The sequence below is a fragment of the Acomys russatus genome, chromosome 24 (genome assembly GCF_903995435.1).
Source record: "Acomys russatus chromosome 24, mAcoRus1.1, whole genome shotgun sequence".
Taxonomy (NCBI): domain Eukaryota; kingdom Metazoa; phylum Chordata; class Mammalia; order Rodentia; family Muridae; genus Acomys; species Acomys russatus.
Genome location: NC_067160.1, coordinates 35,387,705 through 35,408,351, shown reverse-complemented (window position 1 = coordinate 35,408,351; position 20,647 = coordinate 35,387,705). Strand labels below are relative to the sequence as shown.

At 45.1% G+C, this 20,647-nt stretch overlaps 1 protein-coding gene across 1 annotated transcript in view; it reads left to right on the top strand.

Annotated features, from left to right (window-relative positions):
- Kif5c (kinesin family member 5C) overlaps window positions 1-12,995 on the top strand; it is a 148,933-nt gene extending 135,938 nt beyond the window's left edge. The window contains exon 26 of the mRNA XM_051166227.1: window positions 11,972-12,995. The gene's annotated coding sequence lies outside the window, so the exon portion shown is untranslated. The remainder of the gene's footprint in view (window positions 1-11,971) is intronic.
- The last annotated feature ends 7,652 nt before the right edge of the window (window positions 12,996-20,647 follow it).

The following is a 20,647-nucleotide window of genomic DNA, read 5'->3' as shown; positions in this document are numbered from 1 at the left end:
GAGGAAAAAGTCAAAACTGATTAGAGTGTCACGGACTTCAAAGAAACAGCCATAACAATTCATTTCTTTCTTTACTCAGTGAGTTGCAAGTGATTTATGATGACTTAAGCTGAAATTGAAGTTCCTTAAGCATACTTTGTCCATCCAGGTTCCATAGCTGGGTGCTTTCTGTGTACCTGGTAAGTTTCAGGGACTTTCCGAGATTAGTGAATTGTTTACATCCTAAATGTTAATGAGCTTCCTTCCAGGGTAGAATATTTTAATTCAGAAGAAATTGCTATACAATGTTCCATGCCTTCCTCTGGCTTTTAGCATTCTTTCTATCTCTCTTCTGCGATGTTCCCTGAACCTCAGAGGGCCTAGATGTCCATCTAAGGCCAAGCATTAAGCTACTGTATCACAGCAACAGAATATCGTCCTTAAGAGCTTTCCCAGAGGTTGTGAGGTTCTGTGGTGTGCTGTCATTTACAAAAGAAAGTTTCCCTCTATGACCGACTTCTGAGCGCAGCAGTGATCCACATGTGTGCACGCAGATATCTAGAAGGCAGTTTGATAGGCACCTTACATCTACTTAATAAAACCATGGCAGCTGCTTTTCCAGCCTAAGATTTACAGTACCAGAAATGAATTCTCTCCTATAGAGTGGGCTTTCAATCTAATTGGAAAGCAGCTTGTCATACCCCAAACCACCTGTGCCGCTATTGTGCCTGCACTCACATCTTGCTTGGCATCTTGACAGTGTGGCATGCAGGGTCCAGTAGGATTGTTGGTGACAGTTCTTCCCCAGCAGCTTGCATAGGACCTCTCAGCATTATGAAAGCCAGCCAGCAAAGGAGAAAGTTTCTAGTTCAGTCCCAACCTGATTTCTCCATTTTGTGACCGATGTGTGCCAGTAATGTCTCACCATTTAGTTCTTGCTGGAACTAACAGCAGCGCCAATGGCCTTTTGCTATTTTGGGCAGTGGGGTGAATTCTCTCTAGCCAACAATTCCTAGAGAGTTAGCCCACTGCTGTCACTGAGATTTTTTTTTTTTTCACTGTGACTATGAAACAATATTTTGGCTTCTAGAAGTGCTCTGTCCTGCTGCTGCACGGTGCCTTAACTGCTCTTCCACATGCTTTTATTTATCTGTAAGATGCTCAAGAGTTGGTGTTATATAAGGAAATCTTTTTCCAGAGTGTGGGCAGGACCTCTGAAGCACCATTGTCATCCATTTCAAGTAAGTGCCAGTTGGTCTTGAGCAGCTAAGGGCATACCAGAAAAGAAACCTTAACAAGATCTGATACAGCACATAAAGATCTCATCACATTTATAAATTCTTCAAAATGCAATGTTAGAAGCTGGGCGCGGTGGGCCACACCTTTAATCCCAGCACTGAAGAGGCAGAGGCAGGTGGATCTCTGTGAGTTTGAGGCCAGCTTGGTCTATAAAACAAGTTCTAGGACAGCCAGGGCTACACAGAGAAATCCTGTCTTGAAACAATGCCTCCCCTGCCCCAAAAAGTACAATGTTAGGTTACAGTGGTAAAGATGGGTGACACCGCCTTTTAGCCATCTATATAGTATCTACAGACATGACCCTTGAGCCATCCGGCCTCCTCATGCTGCTGTTGTCAGGGGGCTGCTGTGCGTCATTTTACCTGTGCTGCTGTCAGTGGGGTGAACTTGTAGGCTTAGTCCAAAGAGGGCTGCAGTCTACGCCTGCTGCTGGAACTGGCTCCTGGGTTCAGATAGGCTGCAGCGTGGCACTGGCGCCCTTGCCTTTTCACCAGGCTGGGCTAGGTCAATATTCTGCGCCTTGACATAATTTGTATTGTATACTCTGCTCACCTCCGGTCACGTTTAATCTTTGGTCATCTATACTATTTTATCATGCGTATCTTTTATGAACTGCTGCTCAGGCTTTAGAGCCTTTTATAAGGAAGCTCGCTAGCACAGCATTTGGCTAGCACGGAGCTTGCTACGCTTGGTAGCCCTTGCAGGTCCCGTGCCTCCTTTTCATCATTGCTGTTGTGTTTTATGAACCCAATTTACACGTTGGCTCTGTTGTTCAGATCTGCCAGAGCTTCTTTTACATGCACAAATGTTGTATTTCACCACGGTGCTCAGCAAAGCCACCAAGGCCTGATACCATTCCCGGGGTCCCCATTGAGTCAGTCTCTTTTTTAACTTCGTGTTAATAGGCCCATCAGGCTCAGTGAGCCACACTGCCTCTCCCGAGCTGATTCTCTCTGTGACACTCCTTTTATCATCTTCCAGCCCCTTATATTCACGAGGGCCTCACCTGGTGATAAGCTTGAGCTCTGATGGTTCCTATGAGCTAGCCCATCGGACATTGGTCTCCACATGTTGATAGCTCCGGTTCCCAGCTTTTGTTTCAAGATACCCCAGTTAGTTTCTTCATTGCCATAGCACTCAGATTGATCCCATCTGCACCCATGTCTCACATCCTCACAAGCCAGGCTGTGACAGGCCTTTTTATAGCCTGTGTAGAATCTTTCCCAGTTCTAGAAGCTGAGAGATAGACAATTCCTGGTTATCATGGCCTTGCATGGATTTCTCTCTGTAGCCCTAGGCTGTCCTGGAACCACTCTGTAGACCAAGGTGGCCTTGAACTCACAGAGATCTGCCTGGCTCTACCTTCCAAGTGCTGGGATTAAAGGCGTATGCTACCACCACCCAGCTGCATGGGCCATTTTATGGCCCCCATGTACACATTGAATCATGAGTTTTCCCTTTCTCTGTGTTAATGTTCAGACCTGAGGGCTTTTGAAAAAATAAATCATTTTCACTTTGTTCTTTACTCCCTGACTAGCTGACTTCTTCCACTTCCACAGGCTCCAGCTGTTTGGATCTCAGGGCTCTTTAACAGAGTGTTTTATTCTCATATCCTTCCACAGTGGCATGGCAAAACCTCCATCTCGTCCTCTTTTTTCCCCCCTTTTCTCTCCAAATCAGAAGAAAATAGAATCAAACAGTTACTACATGTGCTTTTCCTGTTGTAAGTCCCCCTGAAACCATAAAGTTCTACCTGGGAAGACAGCGAGGCCTCAGCCACATGCCTTTCCACTCATACCAGGGGCCAGACAACTGATACCATGGCCACTTAGGGATTTCACCTTATATGTGTCACTTTCAGAGACTATAACACATTATTGAACCCATCATCTCTTTGGAGGCATCCCATAGTCATAAGGTAGACCCTGTGCATCAAGGATTAGTGCTGCCCCATACCAAGCAACGGAAGATGGCACTCTGGGATTCTCCACAAAGATGGCCTTGTTTTTATGTCCTGTCATAATTCTCATGAAAACTGCAGCCACCACTTAGAATTTCTCTCACAGATGTTCCACCCTCTCATGGATCAGCCTTAGTTACGTGTCTTAATACTCATTTCAGGGGCCATGCAACCATTCCTCCCCATCTCTTCATTGTTGTTTTTTATTTTATCCTTAATTAAGTTCCATTTATGTTGTGTGTCTCCATTCCTGGCGATGCAACACAAACATATTTTCATGCCAGACAAGGAATTGATGATAGACAAAAGTAATGATTGCACCAAAGTCCAACTTGGTGAAACAGTGAGACTCATTAGGATTACTTACAGGAACAAGGATCACTCAGACAGCTGCCTCACTGAAAGCCCACTCTAGCTGGAATTCTGATGCTCTCTACATGACTTGTAGGTAGCTTAGCCAATGGGAGAATCTCCTCTGTAGTTCTTAGGGCTTATCTCACCTTGCTGGAGTAGGAGAGAATGCTTATATGTCTTGTCAGTTTCAGGGACTTCCTGAGACTTCTGTGTTGCTTACTTCTCTAGTCTTAAGAATAGAACTTTTCAATTTGGAGGAAGTGCCTCTCTACAACAGTTGGGCAGGAGTCTGCAGCTCAGACGAAGACCCACGTATGTTGTTTAAGATATGATGTCTGACAGAGAGACTGCAGGGTAGAGAGGAGAGTGGAGGGTGGGCACAGGTAAACTGGCCTAAAAACTGATAAGAAGGAGGTCATGAAAAGGAGGTGACATCAGAGGATGGTCTGAATAGGAGGATGTAAGGTCACCAGGAGACAGAGGTTGGTGAAAGCCAGATGGTAGTGGCATTGGTCAGTTTTAGGGTAATTTGTGTGGAACTGGATGGCAAGTGGCAGAGGTGGCGGTGGTGAGGGTGAGGAATGAGTTGGCTACTGTGGCCTATATTTGATGGAAGACAGAGATGTGGAGGAATGGGGTTGATATAGGTGCCATTCTCTTAACAAGTAGATTGTATTGTAGCTGATTATCAACTCTTGGTATCCATCCGGCTAAGGTGCCAGGGCTGGAAGTGCAGGTGCAGCAGGCAGGCAGGTGAGGTGGGCAGAGAGGTCAAACTGTTCAACATTTGGCCTCCTCTCTGAAGTGAGAAGCATAGATTATCAGCAGGGAGGGAAGGAGGGGAGAAGGGCGTAGGCCTGAGAACAGAAAGGATGTGAAGTGGTCCTCTCAGGCAGCGTAGAGTGCTTGTCTGAGGCTCCACACTGAGTGTAGACACCCAATGAAACATTTATCCAGCTCTGGTTTGGAGGGCCCTGGACATAGCTCCTCTTCTTGGCAATGCTTTGAGGACTTGTTTGAATGTATCCACCAGATGGCGCTAGGAGGGCATTGCTGAATCTTCGTTTATTAGATTTGTCTTTGGTGGCCCCCCATCTATGTGCGTGCACATGTGTGTGTGTGTACACGCACACGTGTAGATGTATAATAGGGATATTTATCTACACACACACACACACACACACACACACACACGGGGCTGGATGGGGAATATCCATCTGTGCCTTATATATAACTGTTATATGTTACATTTTCTCCAACATTAAAGGTAAAATAATATTTCTAAAGAACACAATTCTCAGAGGTCCCCAATGTTGAGTGAACTTACTTTATTATAATACTTAGATGTTTATAAATTTAAAATAGTATACATTCCCTGTTCTTACATATTTATTTTTGTTATTGAAAAATGAAATCATTCATATTACATCACATTTGCTATCCCATCCCATGCATCCTCCCATTCCTCCCTCCCTCCCGCTTTCACCCTGATTCTCGTTCCCTATGACTGTGACTGAGGGGGACCTCCTCCCCCTGAATATGATGCTAGGGTATCAAGTCTCTTCTTGGTAGTCTGCTATCCTTCCTTTGAGTGCCATCAGGCCTCCCTATCAAGGGGACATGGCCAAATAAGGGGCACCAGAGTTTGTGTGAAAGTCAGTCCTCAGTCTCCACTTAACTGGAGAATGTTCTGTCTCTTGGCTAGATCTGGGTAGGGGTTTGATGATGACTGCACGTATTGTCCTTGGTTGGTGCCATAGATTGCGCAGAACCCCTGGGCCCAGATCTGCCCATCATAGTGTTCTTCTATAGGTTTCTAGGACTCTCTGGATCCATCTATTTTCCTATCTCCTATATTTCTCTCACCTAGAGTCGCATTAGGATGTCCTCACCTCTATCCCACTTTCCTGGTAAGTGAAGACTTTCATGGGATATGCCCCTTGGGCTAGTGTCCAGTTATAAGTGAGTATATACTATTTGAGTTTCTCTGCTTCTGGGTTAGCTCACTCATTATGATCATTTCTAGTTCTGTGGTACATTTACACTATGGAATACTACTCATCTATTAAAAACAAGGAATTCCTGAAATTTGTGTTCTTGCATATTTAACACAAACATGAAGTCAAAACAAATTTAGAAATTATATTAAAACAAAATCACAAGTCAGAAATCCAAAACTACTTAACCTTAGCATAATTTAATGCAAGATAAGTTGAGTTTTTAGTGAAGACAAACAGCAAAGTACAGTGTGGCTGCTGCAGCGTCTGATATGCTCTTGCTTGCATGTGCCTTGACCAGGCCAAAGTATCTACCTCTTCTGCTAAACCCACAGCATGCCATTTCCTGTGCCTGGAACACATCCTTTCCCTACTGAGTGGCTAGCTTGGAGACAGTTAAGGTCAGCAAAAAATTGAGTATGGAGCAGTAGGTGTGTGGGGATGTTTTGGTAAGCATCAGTCACATGTTTGGTGCTGTAGTGATTGGTAGTCTGCAGGGACTCATTTACAGTCAGGAAGCATATTTAATGAAGCAAATCAGTGGGGTTTTTTTGTTGTTGTTGTTTGTTTTTTTTGTTTTTCCTGCTCTGGCTTCATGTTTTGAAACATAAGGAAATCACTCAGGCAGCCACTTCCACAGACTGGCTGGATCCCCTGGTTAGCATGGGCCCAGAGGAGCCAAGGTACCTCACTGTGACCCTCTGTCTGTCTCTGCTCCACAGGACACCCCCTGGGCTGGTAACTCTCACTGAAGGATATCTGTCCTATTTAAGGTCCTACTTTTTCAGCTTCTCTAATGTCGAAAAATAAATAGTTGTGAATGATCAGTGTAAATAGAACCTTTGAATTCCTGGATAATGGGGTGGAAATAGATAGATGTGTAAGGAAACTCTGCCTGTGTTGAGTGCCACTTTGCTGCCTCAATAGTGAGCTGTGACCCAGCCTGAGATCCCGACTCCCTTGCCGTCTGGCCTGTGTGCCTGCTCCAGTACAGACCTTTGCCCTGCCCTGATGGCCTCATAACTTGGAATGCACACACTGCTCTCTAGTCTTATCACAATAAATGGCTCATGCAAGGCAGCTCCCAAACGCGCAGCAGGGATACAAGATTTAGAATTCTAATGCAGCCTTTCCTGCATGTTTCCTCGGCTCCCAGTGCCCCGACCCTCTCAACATCTTCACGTACTTGAAGCTGATGCCATAAACTTTAGGCTCAATTATGGCATGGGTGTGTGTCTTCCTTTGACTAGAAGAAGCTCCAACCTCTCCAGAACTTAACCTTCTCCACTGCTGCCCTTTCTCCACCCAGGTAGCGTGGAGTTTCCTCTTTCAGTGCTTGGCTACTACAACACCAAAGTCTGCCTGCCTTTTTAGGTCTTCGGCTGTAGGCTGAGCTCCCAAGAGGATGCTCACTCATTCTGCCCTTGTCTGTCTCTGTCTCTCTCTCCTGTCTCTTCATCTGTGACTTCTTGTCTTAATCACCAGAATCCCATTTGTCTTGCACCATTGTTAGGGTGACCCTTTACTGTCACCCTTTCTTGGTTGTGACACCCAATCACAAGTAAATTATCTTGTGTATCCCGAAGATGCTCACACAGCTATCTGTCCTCAGCAGGAATGGGGTCACACTGCATAGGGCAGGCAGACCAGATGTGCCTGTCATCTTAGCCCCAGAAACTGACACTGAGTCTTATTGATGGCATGCAGGGATCCTCCAGACAGGTGCAGCCCACCTCCAGACCATTCATATTGCTGTGCTAAAATTCTGTCCCTTGGTAACTAGATGACCACTAAGTTCATCATTCAAGGAACCCACTACAGGCAGAAACAATGACTAGAGTCTAAAATGGTGTGGCATCACCTTGATCTGATCCTGGCTCTTACCATCTGGCCAAGTCACTTTGTCACTATGTCTCTGTGCTTCTGTGTAGCCAGTACCTACTTACAGGATCAAGTGTGTCAGTGTGCGCCTAACGCTTAGGGTCTGTGGGCCTAGACCAGGCATTTGTAAGTCTCATAACCAGAATAAAAGTGTAGGTTCCACCAGCAGCCCTGGGAACCTAGGCTGGACCACCTTCCCAGCATGCCAGGCAAGGACCTAGGCTGGACCGTCTTCCCAGCATGCCAGGCAAGGACCTAGGCTGGACCACCTTCCCCGCATGCCAGGCAAGGACCTAGGGTGGACCGCCTTCCCAGCATGCCAGGCAAGGACCTAGGCTGGACCACCTTCCCAGCATGCCAGGCAAGGACTTAGGCTGGACCACCTTCCCAGCATGCCAGGCAAGGACTTAGGCTGGACCACCTTCCCAGCATGCCAGGCAAAGAGACAGGAATGGCAAAATTCAGAGACAGGTTTATTCAGTGTGACAACATTAGGAAAGGGGACAAATAAGGTCTACTGATCCCAAGTCTGTCTCAGGGTTCCTGGCCTAAGTTTTACGCTTGTACACAGGGAGAACTGGGGCAGAAGGCAAGAGGTGTGTACGCATAGCAGGGCGGTCATGGTCAAGGTGTGGTCTAGTCATTTGTCTCAGTTCTGGTTCTGAGGGAGGTCTGCAGAAGCCCTTATTGCTGATGGGCCTGATGTTTCTCAGGACGGCGTCACTTCTATTTCGGGCTTCTGCTACCTTGACCCTCATGGATAATTGCCTTCATACAAGAATAGGGGGTCCAGGAATACAGGTGTCCAGGGTAGGGAGTTAGGGGGAAGAGAGTTAACGTGAGGGATTTCCTCTTCCTGAAACCCAGTGACTGCAGGTTAGGACAATGACATCGCTGTGCCTTTGGCTAGGATAGACTGAGCTCTTCCAGTGGTTAACATGCCACACTGGAGAGGTAAGCAGAGGACCCAAAAGAAAGCAGGAAGGCACAAAAGACCTAGATGCCATGTTTTCATTCTGGTTTTCAGTGACCTTGTGGGCCCACAGGAAGTCAGTGGTTGTTAGCGGAAGCAACCTCTGTTCCCTTTTCTGTGCATGCTCACACCATCTAGTTTTATTTTTAATTTTGTGGATGTCTATATGTGGGAATGTATCCATTAGTACAGATGCCCCCAGAGGCCTGAAGAGGGGGTCAGATCTCTTGGGAGCTGGAGTTAGAGGAGGATGTGAACCGACTCATGTGGGTGCTGGGAACTGAACTCTGGTCCTCTGCAAGAACAGCATGTGTTTTTAACCACCGAAGCATCTCTCTAGCCCTTTATTTTATAAACAATTTATTTGTATTTAATTATGTGTTTTGTGTTTTTTCTTGTGCATATGAGTGCAGGCAGCAATGGCATTTTTAAGGAAAGGTTACTTTTGAAAACTCTTAGCTAATTGGCATTGCTTTGCACTTTTGCACAGCTCTTCGTCTTAGCAGATAGTGGCTACCTCTAAGCTGCTTCTGCATTTGTCTCTCTGCATGAAGAGAGCATCCATCCTTGTCACTTGAGAGAAGAGTCCTGGCTGTTGCACAGTGATGTAAGGGTGGGTCCTTTATAAGACTCTGATAAGACAATATGGAAGGAATTTTAAAAAAGAAACCCAGACAAGAACTTAGCAAAACTTTGATCCTCCCAGTACTTACTAATCTCACAGTAGCTGGGAGGCTGGGGTCTAAAGAAAAGTGGATCTGCAGGGCCCAGGACAGAGTACCCGCAGAGGGCAGTGCTGGTGGCTTGGAAACTACCACAGAGAGTTCAGAGACTCAGTGCCACCAGGAGACTCGGTGGATTGGGTTGTGTGATTCTCCTAGTCATAAATGCAGAACGATTCCTCTGCAGCAGATTGCACCACAGCGATGAGCAAAGTGCAACTGGTAATTCTTATAAATGGGGATTGACCTGTAGAAAGGCAAAGGGAAAGATAAAACTATGTACTGTTTGGATTAAGCTTAAATCTACTGCAAGCAATTTCAAAAGGCAAAGGTGAGGGTTGGAATCTAAATACTTCTTGCAAAACTTATATATATATATTCTTTCTTCAGCCTTCTCCGCCCCTTCTAAAGCAAGGTCATTTTATTCCTTCTAAATTTGGTCACACGTTCCCACTCTGAATTGCTGGCCTCAGGTTGGCAGAGCCTCAGGTCAGCACACCGCCTAGTCTCTTGCAACTGTTAGGTGGATGAACAACTTTTCTACAGCCTAGAAAGGCCAACAGAGGTGGGGGTTAAAGGTCTCAGGATTCCCTGGCCTCCTGGGATGTAAACAGGCAGGTGCGGTTTGGTTTTGGATCTTTTTTTTTTTTTTTTTTTAAGGAGAGAAATGATTTACCTTCAACATTTACTTCCATTTTTTGTGGTGCACTCATGGAAGGAGGGAGATGGGGTCAGGGTGGAGTGGGATGGATGGAGACAGCCTAGCTGACCCAAAACAATCTGAAAATTGGAGTGAAGGAGGACACTTCACTGTAGTGACAAAAGCAACATAGCTCGGCTTCTGCTTTTCTATTCAGCAGCCTGTTACAATCCATGTCCTTCGCACTGCCCTTGAGGTGACTGAAGTAAGCAGGGTGGGCCTCCTTTGTGGTCCCCATTTCTTTCAGTCCCTCAGCTCAAACATGCTGGATCTTGTACATGGGGTGAGGGGAACATTTGAATGCCATCTTTCTGGTGGAAATCTCCTCACTTCATGGTCTGCTGGAGTTATTGAGGCTGCGGCACAGCATTTGTGTGCTGAGTGCTTCCTGTGTCAACATGGGTTACCTGTAGTCGTTGTGGCAGGCCAGAGTCTCAACGTCAGGTATGCGCGCAGCACCTCCCTGCCTCCAGGCACACAGGAAGACCAACCCCCTCTGCTGAAGATGGTGTGTTTGGAGGGATGAACCCTGAGGTGTAGTGGGATCTCACTGCTGTTAGTCCAAAAGGCTTCCTATTGGTTTTCAGCTCAAAGTGGATTGTAAATGAGAGTGTCATTCTACACTCAACAGGAAGTGTGGAGTCTCTCAAGAAGGGCTGGATGTAAAGCATGTCTTTCCTGCAAACAGTTTCATCGCTCTGTAACTTCTAGAAATTACAAGATTATCATCAAAGGTTAAGTCCCTTATAATCAGACAAGGTTAAAACCCAAGGAACGACACTGAATGAGATCCCTGTATATTTACCGTGTGGGTCAAGAACTAATGGCTGTTCTTAGAAAGCACGAACTGTCCTCTTTCCTGCCCAGTTTCTCTTCTGTTCCGTGATCCTCTTTCCTTTTTTGTATTCATGCATAATTTATGTTGTTTACTTAAGGGATCCTGCTTACAATATTTTAAATGATGGGCCTTTAGAGAAACCACATGGAGGAAGTGTTATGGCAGGACCGTGAGACACTGGATGGAGAGCTGGGGGTAAGCAGGAAGTGCAGTGCGCCAGGTTATAGAGAAAGGATGAGGGTTTCTTTGTGTCTGTCATGTTTCCTGTTGTGCCACGTCCCTTGGCTTTACATGATGAGGCTACACCTGCCCACTGTGTCCGCTACCTCTTCAATCTGAGGGTACCAGGAGCTCTGCAGGAAGTCCACAGGCTTGATTACAGATGGGTCAGGCCCGCAGGATGCTGATAGGAGTTGACTCTTTGGTATGTTGTGAGTGTTGAGCTTATTGGGGTTAATGGAAGACCACTCAGGGCTGGTTTCCAGTCAGGAATGGTCTAAGACTCCTGTCCTGGGGACCTGCCCTGGGTCAGATGGACAGACCTATAGTAAGAGGCAGAGTAAACTCAAAGGGGGTGTTATATTGAAACTTTCGTGGCTCCATTGGAATGAAACAACACTTCCAAATCAGTTCTCCATGCCTGGGTCAGGACTGTGCCTGACCTACCTACTGGTGGCCGTACCAGTTAATGAGTCATGTCTGCTTGCCCCTTAGGACAGGAAGTACTTTGTGCCACTCTGATCACACCCAGATTCAGAATGTAGTGACTTAGGACAGAATACTGAGACTGTGTCAGGACGACAAAACACTTAAACCCAGGATGTGGGAAGCGGTATTATCCAGTACGTTAGCCAAGTCCCAGCTGAGAAGTGCTGATGGTGAAAAATAGGCACGAAACTGAACACAGCCTCAGGGGCGGGTGTGTGTGTGTGTGTGTGTGTGTGTGTGTGTGTGTGTGTGTGTGTGTGTGTGTGTGTGAAAATCTCACAATGGCAATGCTGTAGTGAAAAACAGCTGCATATGAGCATATTGAAGTCATATTTTAATACTGGACTACATAAATGTATATTATGATTAACTTTTCCTCTCAGTTTTATCTTTTAATGCAGATAGTGGGAGAACTACAGACAAGTGATTCACGTTGTATGTGCGTAGGACAGCTCTGCTCTGAACGTCTAATCTAGAGCAAAATACAAGGTCTGAGGAACAGATCCCTGCTGCTCCCTAACGCCTGTGTTCTCTCTCTCTCTCTCATTCTCTCTCAACAGGTGTGACTCCACGTAGCATGAGGAGGACTATATTAGTCACAGTTCCTTTATTCCCCCCTCTATACAGTTTCCATTACTTTTTACACTTGCTTGCCCCGCTGTCTGTAGTACACCGGATTCAGGTGTTTGCGCTGTGTAGAATTTGTGTGTACAGATCCGTGCTTGGATCCTTTTCCTAAGAAATTGGAAGGAGGTGGTTTTACACAATACCCACTTCCTGCTCGGAACGATGACCACTTCTCTGCCTCCAGGGTTGCGTGGTCTCTGGAGGCCCCTGCAGTGCACTGACCCATTGGAATGGAATGCCCTCTGTGCCATCCTAGAGGGACAGCCAAGTGCTCTGGAACCAGTGACCATGCTCTGCCTCGACTGTCTGGTTTCCTGTAAAATAAACACATTACTTTATATTTTTAGGAAACAAAAAAGTGCTGCTATAGGGTTCAAAATTTTCATTCTGAACACTTTTCCAAAACCAACCCCAGAGAGCATTTTAAATATCCTGGTCATATCTTTGGATCTGTAAAATATACCTTTTAAAGTATGGCACCTGTTAAAATGCAAAGCAGATTTCTTCAGGGCAGAAAAAACAGTTTTGACAAATAGCAGTGTACAATTTGCTCATCCAGACACATCTATGGAAATGCGAAAGAAGAGTCATACAACTCACCTTCGAGCTGCTTGCTGGTGAACCTGCAGTAACTAGTCTCTGCCAGCCCGGTTGTTTGAGCACCATTCCTATAGAAGTGTTGGAAATGCTGCAGAGCTGGCTGAGTACAGATGGGCTGCCTCCCCTCCTCGCCGCTTCCTCCGGATCCTCCGAACCTGCATTGGGATAGCCTCTTCCTCTAGCAAACCACCGTTTGCTTGAGATATTTCTAATGAAATCCAGCATCATTCCGGTAGCTGGGAAAGAATTCCCCCAGGGCAAAGTCATTAATGAGATTTATGCCTCTGTGTTTTTATTGTAACCCATCATGGCAAACTGCTGCTGTGAATTCTTTCTTTGGCACCAAATAGGCTTTCTTCTTCTTCTTCTTCTTCTTCTTCTTCTTCTTCTTCTTCTCCTCCTCCTCCTCCTCCTCCTCCTCCTCCTCTTCTTCCTCCTCCTCCTCCTTCTTCTTCTCACAGCTAGAGAGTGGAAAAATCAGTATAACTGGATTGGGTTGTTTTGAGTTTTTTAATTTTTAATTCTTGGTACTTTTTGGTTATTATTTTATGCAGATGTGTGAATCTAAAGGTGATTTTCCCTTACTTTCAGTTGGAGGTACTAAAAGGATCAGTTGCCAAATAGCAGAGTTTCAAGAGAAACCGACAAGTTTAAGTAACTTAAATTGATACTATGTGCTGCTATTTTCATTAATTTGAGGTTTAGTTAATTAGTAACATTTCCATCCATCTCAGAGAAATTACCCCTCCTGCCATCTTAGGTGTACCCTGTGCATCTTAGTTGTCGTCTAAGGAGCTCATACTGTCTTCTGCAGCGGGCACCACTGGACTAAAGTTTACGCCTGGGAGACTTTGGACTTTCTCATGGCTGTGAGGGTAGGGGTAGAAAATGTGGATGTAGTTCATGTGTGTGCTCATGCACATGCATGTGTGTAAAATGTTGAGGGTCGTGTATATTACTTTCCAGATTCTTTTTGTATAGACTTTACCTAACAAAGCAATACTGCTTTGATTTATTTTTTAGATGTTTCCCCTTATCTATGGTGTTCGTTTTTTAACTACGCATGAAAAGACTACTTCTATTGAAGTATTCATTTTACAAAGATGGTTTTGTGTTTAACTGTGTTCACTTTGTTTAATTTCGTTGCCACTGTCTGCTTGACATAACTGCTTGGCTGCTATTTGGAGTCTGATGGAAGGGTTCTTTGCAGTGCAAGTTTATAAGCCTTATCAGGTACCAACTGATGCCGGATTAAAGCTTGTTGTCTGAGTTTGCCTCTGACTTTGGAAGCTGAAACATTTGCCTTTAAGAGGACTACCAGTCAAAGGCTTTATGTCTGTGGGACCTGCTATTATCTTTTATACAACTGGGCTACTTTGTGTTTGGAAATTGGGCACAGGTCAGTAATATCCTATTCTTGGCTTTCATTAATATCCATTATAAAATGGATTATTTTCGATTCTTTCCAAAGCAATTTCCCCCTAGGTTCCCATTTTCTACTTCTGAAGAATGTGGGGGCACTTTCAAGTTTTAAAAGGCAGCATTCATTTGTAGTTCACATTACTTGATCTCTCCAAGGGCTTTACCAAATTCACTGTACTTTTATTCACACAGAAAGTTAGCTTTGATGTCTTTTAGAGATAATTCTGCTAGCTGCTGATCAGCCAGTCAGTTCACCTAGCGCTGGTCTTTATAAGACTTCTAATCTAATTTTCTCACACTGTGACTAAAAGCTAGGCACACCATTAGAACAGATTATGCGGTTTATTCAAGCGATCCCTTAATCTCACTTTGTCTATTAATTCTCTTATCAGGACAGTGTACTCCCAGGCAACTTTTAAAAAGAGGCCATGTTTATAAACTTTTCATTGCTGCCAGACTATTATATCCTATACTCTAAATGTAAAAATCTCATTCCTGAGCAGCCACCTGGACGGTCCCATTTTTGGTCATGTGCTGCATGTTGCTGGTGTACATGTTAGCTGGACTCTCCCGAGTAACTCACTGTTTCACACCTACTTCCTGGAGTTTACTGTGAGGCGCTGTATGAGATAGTCAGATGGTTTTTTTTTTACAAATAACCTCTACCTGCAGGACAGTGGGGTGCTAATTATGGATGCTACTGACGATAGAAGTGATGGTTGGGCCTTACAACACCAACTGCATTCGGTCAGTCCTTAGAGACTCCTGTGTGTAGGTCTCATCTCTGCCCAGGCTGGCCGTTCGCCTTGTTAGATGGCAGGTACTACAGCAGTAAGGGGCGGTAGGCCTTTTAAAGGATATAGAATCGCGTAGTGAAGAAGGTAAGAATTTGTAGGAATGTTGGACTAAATAAAGGGATAAAAAAAGTTTGTCTAGAATGTAGATCCAGCCGCTCCTTGAAGCCTTTAAGTCCATATAGAGAAGTGATTTTTTTATTATTATTATTATTATTTTTAGTCTCAGGATGATACCAAGGCTTCGTCAGAGCTTGAGGGGGTAGGGTTCTTATCAGCTTCACTTTCCTAGAAGAATAGCTAAAAGGAACACAAAGCTTCAATAATTTCTCCCATTGAAGGGCAGGAACCACTGGGACTCTAATGAGAAGACATTGGGGAAGCTTGTAATTAACAGAAGTTCGTCATTCGGCGGCTCTCACCTCAGTGTCTCACCCTGACCACCTTGAGCAAGCTTAAGAATCATCACTGTTTAAAACTGCGAGTTTTTAAGCAAACATTGAGTGAGAACCAGGCAACCGCAAAAGGAAGCACTGGTCTATGAAATCTGCTTTATTACTGAAAGTTGTGTATCGACTTTAAACTCCTCCCATGTGTGCAGATACAAGGGGGCTACGGCTTTCTATAGAATGCTGTCTAGTTGGTAAAGCGTCGTGTGTAGTGCACATGTGTGTTCTCTGGGCTTTATGTTCTTCTGTACAGTAGATCTCATTGAGAAAATGGTGGACACATGTGTTTCTGTGGTTTGATGGGGGGGTGGCAGTATGCATTTAAATAGCTACCCTGTGAGATAGAAATTCCCCGAGGATCTGGAAGCAACCCTCCCTGGCCCTGGGGAAACTCTGGCTATCTCCTAGGTTCTAAAACGAAAATGTATGGATACTCTGGCAGACTGCATGTTGTATAATTTGAAAATACTCAAAACTGGACAATAAAACTGAGTTCAACTTTGACTGGCCTGCTGTCCTCATTTGAGCCTTAGCAGGGTGTCTGGTTGAGGTGTCAGGAAGTGTGTGTCAAAACAAATCATCTTTTAAAATAAGCTCATTTCAAAGGAACAGGTACTTCAGCACACTGCACCACCTGAGTCAGCCTTGTGCTCCCCCCACCCCACACCCCCTGCCTTGGTATTTGTTTAAATTTGCTTTCATGCCTGGGCGGCAGTGGTGCACACCTTTAATCCCAGCACTTGGGAGGCAAAGGCAGGTTGGTCTTTGTGAGTTTGAGGCCAGCCTGGTTTGCAGAGTGAGTTTCAGGAAAGCCAAGGTGACACAGAGAAACCATGTCTCAAAACGAAAACAAAAACAATGCAAAACAAAGCAAAAAGAAAACCAGAAAAACAAAGCAAAAAAACAAACCAACCAACCAACCAACCAAAAAAACACCAAAAATGCTTTCACAGTAAAACCAAAACCAAAATAATAATTTTACCTTTAAGTGTCTTTTCTCATCAGAATGATAAAATTAATGGAGGAAGAATTATTTTGGCTCCTGACTTTAGAGTGTCTCCACCACAGAAATGCAAAGCATGGCTGAGAGGCTTAGCCTTGGCAGTGGGAGTCCTGTCAACATCATGGTTACTCCGAAGCAGAAAAAGGAGGCTGGGCCCCCAGGCAGGTGTAACCCTCAAGCAACCCTGATGACCTGCTTTGGTCAGCTGGGCTCTACACCCTTCAAAACAACCCTACAGGCTGGAGACCAAGTGATTAGTACATGAGCCTATAGAGGATGTGTAAGACTCACCTTAGTCTGGGTGCTGGGTGGTGGCGCACACCTGTAATCCCAGCACTCAGGAAGCAGAGGCAGGTCGATCTCTGTGAGTTCGAGGCCAGCCTGGTCTACAGAGTGAGTTCCAAGACATCCAGGGCCACAGAAGAGAAACCCTGACTCGAAAAACAAAGCACACAAAAGATTCAAATAGTAACATCAACTATGTAAAAGCACCATCACACTAAAGCTCAGTAGGCCAGCAGGTAAATGTTTGAATTTCTTCCTGCCTAAAAAAAAGGCATTTGCTTTCATGGCAGGCATAGGGCACTGAGACATCCTTCATCTGAGGAAACAGAGCCCTGTTTATGCTGAACACATCCTGGCATCTTCTGAGAATGATTGGGTCGTGTGCATTCCTGTTTTGTGTTGGTTCTTAGTTTTAAGAGAACATCTGAAAGCCCACAAGAAGACTCTACAGTCTTAGGCCTTTGGAGAATAACCGGTGCCAGGACACAAAATTTGCTTCATCGCATTTTTCAACAAGAAACCTTCCCTGCCTCCAGTCACTGGTGTCATGTGACTCACATGGAACTGCGTGTGTAAATCATCTTTGCTCTTGGGGTTTTGTTGCTATTGCTAATGGGGCATGGGAGCCAGCCAATAAGCCTCTTTGCTCAGTTAAAATGGAAAAGATGGGGACTGCAGTGAAGGCTCGGTGTTGAAGAGAACTAGCTCCTCTTCCAGATAGATGACTGGGGTTCAATTCCCAGCACACATGGCAGCTCACAGCCCTTTGTAACTCCAGTCCCAGCGGATCTGATGCCTTCTTCTGGCCTCTGAGGGCACTGCATGCACATGGTTCCCAGACATACATGCAAGGAAAAACACTCATGCTACATAATAAAACAACTTAAAGGATTTTTAAATGGGAAAGAAGAATGTCAAATGAATGGTTAAATAGGGGTACTTTGGGGCATGGCAAATGCTGTGCTCTTATGATGTCATTCTACCTGTCTAGAAATATATTCTCCACACGTTATTGAAGGTGACTTATTTAGTTAACTCCTCTCCTGTTTGTTTAACATGGGAAGCAGTCCTCTGAAAGAAACAGATCACTCAACATGTTTCAAGGTGACCCCCACATGTCAGGAACATGGCCCCGCTCTGCAGTGGGGCTACCATGGCAGTTCCTGGGACCTTTCTCTAGGTCTTTTGTGCCTGGCTCTGAGATGTACCAAAGTTTTCCCCAAAACCTCTGAGCTGAAGCATCCTTGGGACAGAGTGAACTGAAGAAGTATCTGCCAAAGCAGTCACTGGTGACATGAGTGTGGCAGGTGTCATTCTGACATTTGTGACAGCCACGTCTTGCAAAGCATCTTAGGTACATAATACACTGAAGAAGAGTAGGAGGTCTTGCTCTGACACCTGGGATGACAACTTGGGATCCCTGACAAGAGGCCTCTGGAGCTGTGAGATCGGCATGTTCGCCTCAGTAATTGGTGACCTTCATCCAAACTGCAAAGAAAACACCAATTTCTGTGTGGTTAGTTGGGCTCAGAGTCCTTTTATCAAACATGGGTCCCCACTGTTGGGGGCCTCAAATGACAACAGCTGGCCTTCTACATTGGCTCTACGTTGCTTGGGAAAGGTGTTGTTTTATTTTGTTTTTGAGTCCCAGATAACGTAGCACTTGCCAAATCCTTACCGTCTCCATGACAGAACCATACGATTCTTTTAACACAGCTCTTAAGAAGATTTACGCACAGCAAAATGTTATTCCTGCAGATTGTATAAATGAGGGAAATCTACAAACTTGTTTTGGATGACATGTGACAGCATCAGGAACGCAAAATACCCAGAAAGCCACCAGTAAGCAGTCAATTAATTTTCAAGAGCATTCTGGCTGTGTGCCAGACACCATTTTAAATGCTTTACACGTATTAATCCACCTAATCCTTCTAATAACCGCGTGAGGTAGGCACTGTTATCTTCTTTTCACAGGTAAGGAAAGGGCACGGAAAAGGTTAAGTAGCTTGCTCAAGTTCTCATGGCTGGCAAAGCGGGGAGCCAGGATTTAAAGTCTGGTTCCCAAGAGTGTGTGCTCAACAGCTCTTAAAACTGCCCCTCAAAACAATGACCGTGTATGTGCATGTCTCACAGATCAGTAAACAGCCATCAGCCTCAGAGATCCTCTCATCAAGAATAGATAAAAAAAACTTCACACTTTGGTAGCTTTTCACAGGAATTGAAGATGGCGATAGTATCACTTCAACCAGTAAGGGAAAGATAAGGAGGAGGCTGCGAGAGTGCCTGTGGACACTGAGCCCTGGGAAGGAAGGCTACACCTCAGAAAAACCCTTGACCCTGGCAGAAATCTCGTTAATACATAACACACTTAGAATCGCATCAAGCCTTGTCATGACTTTACTTTACTGTGTGTTTGTAGCAATTTAACATTATGTATACGGTTTTCTCTTCAAGACAATCTTTGCATTTAAAGTACATAATGTAGTTCTCTGTTTAAGTCAGAAACGACCGGCATACTCTCGCTCTATGTCAGCAGGCTTCCAAACAAAGTCTAGCGGTGCTGCTGGACAGTGGTTCTCTGGTTCTGAGCAGCCCGTGTATCCCCTGCGAAAGGCTGCTGCTCCACACCCTGGCCTGTCATAATGATGAATAGGATTTCATTTTAGAGCTTAAGTTTTAGTAAAAAGCAAACATGCCAATCATACCACACATGTATATGCAAGTCCAGCTACAGGAAGAGGTGGAAACAAAGTGGGGCTCCCTTACAAGCTCCCCACTTAGTCACAGACTCCCATTACCTATGCCTGGCCTATGAGGACCCTTCTGATGAGCTGCCAAGGGTTGGCAAAGGCAGACTGGATGCAGATAGTAGCTGGCTGACGGGATTCTAACCTCATCAGCTCCCTACTCCTAGAGTAGAGGTTACTGGGCACAGATTCTGCAGTTTTCCACAGTGGAAAGGAAGAAGGAACTTGACCCTGGAGACAACTCTCAGATTCTGTTTGACCAGCTGCAGGATCATAATAAGCATTTAACTTTGCAGACTCAAAGACCTCATGTCCATCCCCAGATGATGAAGATTAAGGTCACCGCCCTCTGTATACTTCTTTGTATTGTAGAGATCAAAAGAGATCTCTACATAGGAAACTTTTTTGTAATAGTGCTACTTATATATAGACATAATATAGATGCTATTATCACAGACATGCCAGGAGAAGGCATTTTCACCTCGAGCCCCATCTGCTACCTTCTCTGCATCTCCCCCAGCACTTAGGAGAAGAGCAGACTATGAAGGGGGCGTTGGGAATCACTGACTTCTACCCAGTGAAGTCAAATTTCTTGGTTGCCCTGTGCTTAGAGGCTTGCTTATTATTTTCTAATATTCTCTCTCTCTCTCTCTCTCTCTCTCTCTCTCTCTCTCTCTCTCTCTCTCTCTCTCTCTGTGTGTGTGTGTGTGTGTGTGTGTGTGTGTGTGTGTGTGTGTGTGCTGTAACAAAGTGTCACAGACTGGATGACTTATATACAGGGAGTCCAAGTCAGGATGCCAGTGTGGTTGGGGTCTGGTGAAGGCCCCTAAGTTGCGTCCTTCTGACTGCTCTAGCGTCTTAACATCACAGAACAGGGGCTCTCTGGAGACCTTTTTCATAAAAGAACTAATCCCCGTTCATGAAGGCTCCACTGTGGTGGCCTGGTTACCTTCTGTGGAGGTTTGAATGGGAATCCCACCCCCCACCACCACCTCCCCCATAGGCTCATAGATTTGAATGCTTGGTCACCAGGGAGTGGCACCATTTGAAAGGATTAGGAGGTGTAGCCTGGCTGGGGAAAGCATATCATTGGGGGTGGGTTTTGAGATTTCCAAAGCCCATGCCAAACCCAGCCTCTCTCTCTTTTCTGCCCAGGGAGCAGGATGCAGAACTCTCAGCCATTTCTCCAGCATCATGTCTGCCTGCATGCCACCATGTTCCTCCTCACCATGACGGTGATGGACTAACTTCTGAAACTGTAAACGAGCCCACAGTTAAATGCTTTAAAAATAAAAATAAAAATAAAAAA